The sequence below is a fragment of the Lonchura striata genome, chromosome 1 (assembly GCF_050655825.1).
Source record: "Lonchura striata isolate lonStrDom1 chromosome 1, ASM5065582v1, whole genome shotgun sequence".
NCBI lineage: Eukaryota > Metazoa > Chordata > Aves > Passeriformes > Estrildidae > Lonchura > Lonchura striata.
The window spans coordinates 49,117,850-49,129,322 of NC_140703.1; positions in this window are offsets into that span (position 1 = coordinate 49,117,850).

Here is an 11,473-nt window from a genome sequence, read left to right on the forward strand (position 1 = left end):
GTTTCTTTAGGGGAATGCCTTTTTTTTTTTTTTTTTTTTTTTTGCAAAATTGTTTCTTAAGTATATCCTGACAAGTCATAAAAACAGACTTTCTTATATTTTCTTTCACTAAAAGTATGATTTAGTAAGTCACAGCACTTGATTTTTAGGAACAAACTGAGATGGTGTTTCTTTCTTTTGGAAACTACATATATCTCTGAAGAAAAGAGCCATAAAAGATATTTCCTTTCATGGTAATCATTACAACTTGGTCTTTTCCTGAGATATGGAAAGTGTTCTTTCTTTATTGCTTTCAGCCCTGTGCTCTCTTAGCCCCCAGGTTATAGAGTGGGTGGCTTATGGAACGTTGCAATTGCTAAGTGATTTTGCAAACCTTCATTGAGAAAAACTGGTGTGTAAAGTATTGCACTTGAGCTTAGACTCTGAGAGGACAAATCTTATTAAAATATTTCAAGTGTGTGCAAAATATATTTCTGCAGTCTGAGGGATATGGTTGGAGAGAAAAGAACTGTCACAATTCACCCCTTAAGGTCTCTGGTTTAGAAAAATGAATCAATGTCAACTTTTCTTTTTTTTAAGTTGATAAATTAAGTGAAAGATTAAAAGGAAAGATATCTTGTTCAGTTTATTAAATGTGTCCAAGATTTGTGCTGTTTACATTTCACATAGTTTTTATCCAAAGACCTCACTTCAGCTGCAAGATTGGTGGGTGAAATGCCTGGCCTCACTGGAAGCAATGACAAAATTCTCCTTGACCTCCTTGAAACTTTGTATAGACAAGAGGTGAATTCCTGAATATGTACTGATTGAACATACACTTGAATGGATATCCTGGGAAAATCCCAGCTGCCTAGGGGGAATAAAAAAAAGTTTATAATTGCATGACACACACTTTTGAATGAAGGAGTAGCTATCTTAGTTTAGGATTTTTAACCTTCATTCCTATCCTACTTAACTTACTCTACTACTAAGATAATTTATTCCTACCACTGCTGTAGGATGTATGTAGTTTCTTCCTTTAGGCATCAATCTTTTATATTTTGCTGGGAGATTCTATTTGGAGGGGTTAATTCCATTAAGGGTGCTGTAGATTGTTAGGCTTTTTGCTGACAGACTTCTGCTGATAAAATCTTGTGTGTAGACTTTCTCCCTTTATTCCACCTTACTGTTATCAAACCATTCTTGTATACTGAAGCTGCAACAGTTTGAATTCAGTTTAGCTCAGCTCTTGCAAAAAAGTCTAGGGAGAGTATTTATTTGGTTTAGCAGACAGTCTGCTAATTGGAATAGGCTCATTCATACGAATAGTATCTGCACAGTGTTTTGTGACTGTTACTAAATCAGCTCTAAGCACTACCTGAAGTTACAGGGGTGAAAATATGATTCAGAGAAAGCACAGTGAGCTGCTGTCAGACAGAAGTGTCTGTGTGTACTAGCATTGCTTTCATCTGAGATGCCCATTAAGATGGGCAAAATATTGTTACAGTTACATATCTACATTGTAATTTATATCACCTGTAGATATAGATATATAGAGAGATACATAAATAGATATATGCATATCACAATTACATCTTTCTTAGGGTGAATGAGGAATTGAATTACCATATTTCACTGTTACCAATGTTCCTCTTGCAGAGGATCAGCTTTTATTGTAATATTTTCCCGTGATTTTTAAACAATACCATGAAAGATGCTCCTTTCTCCCACTCCTGAGAGAGAGCATCTGCAGATTGGATTGCACCAACCCTGTACTCTGGCATGATGGTCCAGTAAACAGAACAGCTTTTTTCCACTTTGTACTTTCAATGACAAATGAGCAATGAAAATATGAGTTTTCTTATTGCTAATCATACAAATATGGCAACCTTCAAAGCCTTTGTCAATTCCCAAAATAGCTGATATGCAGCTCTTGTGCAGATGCACAGATATGCAGAACTACTACTTTGAGAGGAGATATCATCACAGGATGAGTGGTAAAGAGAAGGATGAATGCACAGATGTGATGTGCTGTAGAAACCAATTGTGAGCAGCAGTGGCCATGAAATAATGAATTATGGGTTTACTGTTGGTGGGACTTTACTGAGAGATTCAGTCCCACAGTAGTATAGACACTAAGTAGATACAAAGAAAATTCATTTCTAAATTTCTAAATTTAGGGACTTAAATCCTAATTGTCCCTGTTGTCCACATGTGATTTAGACATCTCATGTTGAGGGCATAAAAGGTATTGTTTCATTCAATGTCTTTTTGTTGGTTTTGGTTTGGTCCTTTTTCTTTTTTTTTCTTTTTTTTTCCCTAGTGAATATATGGATATGAGATATAGGATACAGCATTCATGGCAACGAGAAAAAAAAAAAAAGAACAAAAAACCAAACTTGTCATCCTTGATAACAATTACAGAGATGTACAATAACGTTTACAGGGACAAGGAAATGCCAGAGACCAAAAAAATGTTGAAGTTAATGTTTTGTGATGTTTTGGTATTTACTTCCTTGCCATGGTGGGCATGTTGTTGTAGTGTTACTGATTTTTACCCACTGTTTGTTTTAGTCTTTCTTCCCTAACAGTCCTTGTCTTCTTCAGGCCTCTTAGGGTCTGCCAGTTCTATGGTCACAGATCATGCATTTGCCTTAATGAGAAAACACTGGATATGAAATATGAAAATATAACCCTGTCTAAAACTATGTAACAGAATTGCAGGACAGTGGTTGCTGGCATTGTGGGGAGTTTGTGATTTTTAGGTTTTGGTTTTTAATAGTTTAACTGGGGCCCATATTCACAAGTTGGGTAAATCAACCTGGCACCACTACTGACAGCGATGTCCTGCTGATTTCCGTGAGCAGAGTGTTTGGCCAGTAACTTACTAGCAAAAAACCCCGTGGTGCACAGTACAGAATTAAGTTTAAGATTTTATCAGCTTGTTTCTTTGTGCATCATTGGTGAACAATACTTTTCACTATAACTCAACACAGTTAAGATTCCTTATTTATAATACTTTAAGAGCTATTTTTTTATTACATTCAAGTTGCTTATGCAAAAGGAATTCCTTCAGTTCAGTCACTTATCTTTAGGATCCTGGGATCACTTCAGTGTTCCCAAACTTGTTGTGAAAGAAACAGAAATCCTGCAAAAGGCAGAAAACCGATTATTTTAATTTGCATGCAACAGTGTTTTAAGTTTTAAAAAAATACTTAAAGCATGCTTTGTGTGGTGGGCATTTATGCTGGGTCTATTTATTATGGAGTGAATAATATTTTTCAAGAATGATTCATCTGGGTTATTTTAAAGACTGCCTTGAGTTTTGGTCATTTCTATAGATACTGCAATTCATAGTCATTACTAAGCTAGTGGTTTGATCTAACCTCAGCTACCTGTTGCTGGCTGTGAATGGAAGAACTTATTTTTAGTGTGAAACCACAATATGAATATTTTCCACTCTGAAAGTATAAAAAACCCTTTAAGTAGAAATTTTACTCCTTCACTGTTATGTGCTGTGGCTCTGATGTCAGACATACTGGGTTCTTCTTACAGAAAATCCTCTAAAATGCCTTATTCTCTATTGAAGTTGACAAGAATTTCCTCCACTTAACCCCTTCAGTGCCCCCAGGCGTTCAGATCACATCAAACAAAAGGGAGCTCCTGTACCTCGTAGATAGGGATAGTGGGATGTTGACAAATGCAAAATACAAAATAAGGAGGCAGAAAAACCTGAGCCCTTGGAAGGAGGTTGGTGGGCAGGCTCACATAGCTCTGATCTGTCTCTGGGGGCTGTGACTTTACAACTGCACAACCACTGCGACTGTGCTGCTGCTACAGAAACTTTCATTTTGGCATGATGTGGTCTTCCTTTGTTTGTTGGGCTGGAGTATTTGGGGCTGATTCTGCCATTTCTGCAAGATTCAGAATCAGAAATGGTCTGTAATTTCGGGCAAAATCAGCTCTGATTGGCAAGAGTCAATTAATTAATTGTGCTAGAAAGTTACCTACAGCTCTTGAGCATGTGAAGACTGTAGTTATATGTGGAGTTATGAAAGCTAAACCCACATTGCAAAAGAATGAGAATCTGAGACCTATGTAAAGCCATTGGCCTATACACAAACTTCCCATTTTTAATGTAAAATATTTGAATTACATTAGAGATTAGATGAAGAAATGACAATCAATATCCTAGTTCTTTTATACTTCATTTATAATTTTGCAAACAAGCCTAATCTAGAGTGCAGTTAAAAGCAAGAAAATAAAATGGGAAACAAGGATGTAACACAGTTTAAAAACCAGAAGAGCTCGTAGCTCATACCCAAAGCTAAAGGACAAGAAATAGCTCCTGAGCCTTTACTGAGAGCCTGGCTTCCACAGAATATAGGGCTTTTAGTTAAGTGATGGGCTCACCAAGTTTTTGCTGTTTCAGTCAGAGAGGCTACTGACCTTCCCTGCTTAGACTGTCAGCATATTTCTACAGCTTTAAAAAGATTTCAAAATAATTTGTGGACTTATTTGGTGGAGGGAAATTAGTTCTTCCTTCATATTTGTGATGCTTCAGAAGTTCTCATTTTCTTCACTTTCTTAAGAGGCCAAAAGAAAGAAGTAGTCCATGGTTTAGTTCTGTTAACTCAATTAATTTATCTTAGGTGAAGACAGCTGTTGTCTTTGTGTCCACACTTTTAAGGGAAAAAATATGTATGTTTCTCACCAACTGCTTGCTTATACATGATCATTACCACAAGATAAAATGTTCATGTGGCTACAGCTGCTGGAATTTCAGTGCATGTGGTTTGGTCATTCATGCTACCAAGAAAATGTTTACCATCTCTTCCAATATATGTCAAAAGCTACAGTCATGCTCTTAGCACTGTGATTTTAACATTGGATAATGTAGAAAATATTTGTTTAAAAAACATGAGCAACTAAATATCATTGCCCAACCAGTTTTCTCTAGAGAAGACCTGAGCTTCTGGTTAACACCTTCAAAGATGTTACTAACCACCTTGCATTTCACATCTGTGTCTCAAAATGCAAGAGATCTTGCTTTTATAAATCTAAATATTTCTTCTCCTCCTGACCAGCTGCAAGGAGTTTTTACAGGTACTCACCCCTTCATTGCCCAAGCAGGATCTGTTTGATTTTTGGTCTAGAAGCAGAAGGGACAGGCTGAGCATTTCAGGAGCTCCCCCCTCCTGGTTGCAGAGAGGAAGAAATAGTGGGAGCATATATAATTATATCACACATAAATGATGTGACGAGTAAACATCCGACTGGTAAGCAAGCAGTCTTACCTCAGGACTGTAAATTCTTGGTAATTACATTTTTTTAGCTTACTTTTTAGTGTGATTGTGAAAGAGTCATCTTTGCTTTCAGATTCCTGTTTGCCCTGCACAGAATGGAATCTTGACCAGGGTTAAAACCTGGATTCAACTCCTGCCAATTTACAGGAACTATAGCAACAGATTTTTCAGGAGTTATATATTTGTAAGGGCTACAGTAATAAATTAATATTTTGTATTCCCTTCCTAGATAAACACCAGAAAGAGCAGAACATGCAGTAAAGGAAGAGTATAAGGTTAATTTAGGTACCTTATAAGAGACTTTTGAGAAGTAGCAGCCAGGATGAGATGCATCCATAATCAGGAGCTGGTTGAGAAGATGTGTAAGGCAATCTTCAGGGACAAACAGCCTTCACAATTAGACACATACTTATGAACACCTGTAATGATAACCAGCTTCCACAGCACAACTGCAATCTGCTTCAGGGCAGCCTTAACATCTTTCACTTCTCTATGTTCAGTGTTAAAAGTAAGACATGCACTTTGAGTTTATCTGTGAACTGTTTGCTTTATGAACCATAGCTCCTTGAACACAAAGTAAAATGAATGGGGAGCTTGGATGTACTGTCTGCTATTCCAGTGCAACAGTGGTGGACATGAGCAGGATAGAAAGAAAATGGACTGCAGACAGTGGCCATGTCTGCACATTATCTCTAAAGATCTTTCTTGTCACCATCAGAAAGTACATCCTGGGCTATATGAACCACTCTTCTGAGGCTATAGAAAGTCCCTGTGTTCTTGAAACATTTTTGAGAAACAGAAATCCATACCAAGTCAGAACTATCTTGGGTTTTCCTGAAGTAGGTATAGGGGAATTATAGTGATTGCCTGTGTGTCAGCTGCTATCCCCTACAGCCTATCAAGGCTTAGGTGGCTGCCAGTATCTCCATCTGGATTCCCCTAGAAAATGTGTAGAATAATGAAAAAAAAAAAAAAAAAAAAAAGCCAAAATGCATAGAGTGGTGTTAGATCTAAGAATTTTTTTCCAGTGTGAATGGATGTAGCTGACACTGGGCAAAGACGAAAATTCTTCTGCTAAATATGTTAATAAAGTGATTTTCTACAGTGACCTTAGGGAAGATTTTTTACTAAAATTCTGCTTTTCAAACATTTATGTCAACAAGACATTGCATCTGGTATTCCGCAGGAAGCCCAACACGGATGAGAACACCAACCTTATAGATGGTTCTGCAAAGTTAGTAAGTTGGCTGCATGATGCTAGCAAAGATTCATGCCCAGGAGGTCAGCACTGGAACATCCAGAAAAAGATATAGCCACTGATACATCAGTATTTAAGGAATAACAAAATACTTCTTCAACCAAGAAACTTCCCACATCCAATCTAGTGTTTTAATGGCTTCAAGCCATTCTAACATGCTTGTCTGCAATATCCTTGAGCAAGGAGTTCCACTATTGTACTCTAAATCTAGCTTTTAGCTGACCAAAGAAGGTAAGATTTATTTCACTCCAAAGACTTGCAAACTGATTTTTATAAATGTACTTCAGTACCTTTATAAGGATTGAAGGTACACTGACTGATCTGTACTTTGATCTATAATTTCTCGATTGTATTGCAGCATTTTATCTGTAGTATGAACCTTCAGGTGCAGCACAAAGCTAATTCATCTAATTGTGTGCATATGTTTCTAGGGCCTCTGCAACAAGCTTGACTGTTTTCTGTAGACATTTATTAGGTTGCTAATATTTTTGTTAAGTCATGGAAAAGAAATATTACCAGATGGCTTCCCTTGTCTTCGCAGCTCAAATTCCTGCCACAATTATCAAGAAAGATGCAGAGTACAAAAATCATGACAATGTCTTTTTTTTTTTATTTTAAGGCAAATGTATGAATAGCAGCTGAGTTATACCTTGGGAGTTTCTTCTCATGAGGAGGGAAACATACCTCAGTATTGGGGCATAGTAACTTTAGATTTTTCTATCAGTGTTTGGTAAAATTTTCAAGTCCTTCTGTATCTTCTTCACATTTGTATCTTTTTTTTTTTTTTTATCTAGCGCTAAGCGTATGGTACTCTTTGAAGCTTCCTGTAGTCTCTAGCAATGTATAAGGGCTTTCACAGTTTCTGTGTAAGTTATTATTATCAGGAATATTATTATCAGCAGTAGCCTTCCTTCCCACCCCCTCTAAATCCAGAAAGATTAGAATTACATCCTGGTCTGGGAGGGACAGAGAGGACACGCATTATATATAATGTCAAGCATAAACCCAAAATGTACTTAGTGGCATGAAATACAGATAAGGTTAGATGCACTGGTGGAATCTGGCTGGTTAGGTCATGTTTATAACGCCTTTGCACAGCAGCAAGGAGGATAAACCAGTTTATCTGGTCTATTGATTTTTTGTTGCTCTGAATCCTGATACTTTGATTTTTTTGGCTCGAATCTTTATGCTGCAAAAAGGGTGAAACTGATGCTTAGGGCGATCTCCCTGGGGGTAATATATGGATCAGGTATGCAGGTTGCTGGCAGAGGATTTTCTAAGGTAAGTCTGTAAAACATGCAGCTACAGGTCTCCATTTAGGAAGGGTTTCAAACCCACCTCTCTCATTTTACATGTTAAATGTGGCCTAGAGGAACATCCACCCACACCAAATGGAACAGCCAAATTTCCTTCCAGTTCCAAAAACATTATAGACATCTGCCAAATGACATTTCTAATTCTTCCCGTAAAAAATGGAAAGCTAAATAGAAGCATCACCCTTCCAATGAATCTATTCCTAACTCTTCCTGATTTATTCCAGATACTCTGCATTTTGGTGAAGCTGTTAAATAATACCTGTTTTTGTCTTCCTATGGGGCTTACCTCAGAAAGTATTTTATATAGTTGTTCCTTCAGAGACTTTTAAAAATGCTCTAGAAATCATAAAGAGGAAAAGTTTGACTTCTGATACATGTGTTCAGTTCCTATTGATTTCACTGGGGAATTTCAAGCCGGAATAAACCACAGTGTTGGAAATATTTACTTAGGCATGCTAAGGAAAATGAGTAGTTCTGAATAATTTTTAATATTTCCATCAACTACAACAGAATTTAAGCACATTAATTTATTTTTTTTAATATAAGAAAGAGACAAATCATTAAAATATGCTTAAGAAGTCAAAGGAATTGTGAAATGAAGAAAGCCACAAAAACTTGTTGTCTGGAGGGTCTTTTTAAGAACTAGTTAATCACAACATCTCACAATAAATGTATGATCTCTAAGATGTAATTAAACATAAAGCTATAACTCATTTTTTACTGTGCTGAGACTGTTGAAAAGAATCCAAATTCATGTTACTGTAAAGAAAATTGGTCCTAAGACCAATTTTTCCTTTTATATTATAATGACATTCAAAAGGCTTTTTTCAGTTGTCACTGTTGTCCATAATTTTGTTCTGGAAGGTTTTTGAAGCCTGACTACCTGGACAAGCACAAGCCTAAGGTCCTCTGGCTGTGCCCTGACCTGGTCAGACAGAGCCAGATCCTGCCCAAAATCAAGTAATTGCACTCAGGTTGCTCAACCCTGCTGGTTACTTCAAAACACAAGTGCCATGTGAATGTCTATATGACTTTGGATCAGAGCTGGCTCATGTCTGGCCATTTGAAGAGCAGACAGACAAGCTTGCATCTGTCTGTACCTGTCCCTGCAGACATACCCTAAAGCTGCTCAATAGCTGATTTTTTTTTTTTTTAATGTCACAGTAAACAATGAACATGGAATGTCAAGTAATCATCACAGAGCTGAAATATCCTCAACAAAGAAAACAGGTAAAACAATGCAAATAAAATGAGATTTTCTTTTCTCCCACACCCATAAACTGTCATGTAAGTGCAATAGCTGGAATTGACGTAAACCCTTTTTGAAAAGCTAATTTAGTAGTGTGCAGTCACCTTTAATTTATTCATTATTCTCTTATTTTAATGTTTCTTCTTATTTTCAGAAGAATTTTGGTACTTCTAAAATCTGATCCAGAAATACTAGCTATTGGTACAGGAATTATGGGAGAACCTGTTTTCTTTCATAAAATTAAAGGTCCTGGTAAATGTTGAATAAGATTCCATATGTTGAAGTTTTAAGTGTTGCATGAATGGGTCTGTTGTCAAAATTTTCCCAAAGTACACTCCAATTAAATTCAGTAATGTGACAATGTAAAATGGCCATTATAGGTCTGAAAAAACATTCAATAATTAGAGAGAACATCCCTGGTAAAAACAGAAGATGGATCTATAATCTTCACTGGTCGTTAAGAGCAATGTTGTCTAATACTATTTGCTTAACTTGTTTTCATAAATATTTACAGGTTTATTATTTACTTTTACTTTGCCAGTTCAGTTTTTTCCTTTTCCATCTTCAAAAGCTGTCTTTTTGAGATTCTACTGGTTACTTTGCTGTTTAAGTACTGATGCAGCCTTCTGCCAAATATTGCAATCTGGGAATTCATCCTACATGGCCTGCTACAAGCTGCCACAGTGATGGCTTATTTTTGGGTTTGTGCTTTTGTGGGTGAATATGAGGGACCGATGACCACATTTTGTTTGGAAGTATTGTAGCAGTAATAAATAGGAGAGGGGTTTATGAAACTCTTCCAGACACCTTTCCCAGGTTTTCTGAGATGCTCTAATAACTTAAAGGTAAGAGAAAATAGGCACTAAAGCTTTTGTACCTGACTTGGGTCCCTATACATTCCCCAAATTCAGACAGATCAGACAACTGGTTTAAAGAACTGCTTGTCCTCAAGTGTGATCAAAGAGCCATTCAATTTTGCACTGGCAGACGGATACTATATTCACAAATAACACATTTTAAAGAAGTCTCTTAAAGCTGTAACTCTCACCGTGACTTTAAACTGTGCCATAAAACGGAACTTTGTTCTAGCAGGGGACAAACAGGTGGCAGTCAAGTCCAGAGGTGCAGCTGAATTAAAGGCTTTGCATTAACTGAATGACAAATAACTTTAAACATAGCAGCACTCTACAACTAAACTATCTCCTATTTCAGTATGAAGCAGTACTATGTCCCCAAAAGCAGAACTTCATGTTCTGTTGAACATGAAGTAGCTACAGGGATTCATGTGTGGATATAAATTTAGAAGATCTGATGAGCCATCTCAAACTTTTCTCCAGCTGCTTTGATGACATCATTGGTTTCACTACCTACAGTGGCACCATTGTCAGATTAAACAATGACAGTTCTAAAACTATTCTCTCTGCTTTCCGGGCAGATATTCATATGCTGCATAAGAGGGAAAAATAATCTTCATGTCATATTTTTTTTCTTTTTTTCTTTTCCTTTTCTTTTTTTCCTCCTATATAATTCCCTTTTGTCCTTCAGGTCTTAATTGCAATTCATTATTATTTTTGTGAAGAGCAGCCTTATGAAGGCAAAGAGTTAAAGACGTCACTTTAAATGACAAAAGCTGAACACTTTACCCCACTTTCAGTCTCTCATCTATTCATCCTTTTCATTGTGAACTTCGCTATTTCAGCTTTCTAAGCTCTTCAACTACCTGCCCCTAATTTGTATTCCTGGGAAGAGGCCTAGGCTAGTTATTTTGCATTTGTGTGCTAATGGTGCTGAGTTTGCTTCTAAGAGGAGAACAGGGAGGGGAGGGCAGGAACCTCCAAAAGGGTTTAAGTGGGAGTGGGGGTGAAGGTGCAGGAAGGGTTGTTTGGGGGAGAGTCATGCTGAATTTTAACCCTGAATGCTTTCTTATACAATTTCGCACAAAGCCCTCCTGATTATATGGAAAATGACACCCTGTGAAAACTTGCCTGTTCATATACACCTTTTAAACAAATAGGTTAGTCAAGTATCTGGAAAGCCTGGGAGACAGTTGGGTCATCTTTTTATTAATACATTAAATCATGACATACATTTTCTCAAAGATTTTTTTTTTTTTTACATATGCCCTTGAAAATTGTGTAACTTACGTAAACTATGTATACTATTCTAAAATACATTTATCAGTGGAAACAGTCTGTACATGTAAATGATAGCAGTGCAACCCTGCTCTGCTTTGTTTGATAAAACCCTTTACTTTCACAGGATTAATTTTGCCTGTGTGCTTAGATGCCATGTGAGATAAAATACCTTTCATTAGATTAAATAGGCAAACAGAGGCTTTTTGACTTATTGACTAGTTTTTCAAAGC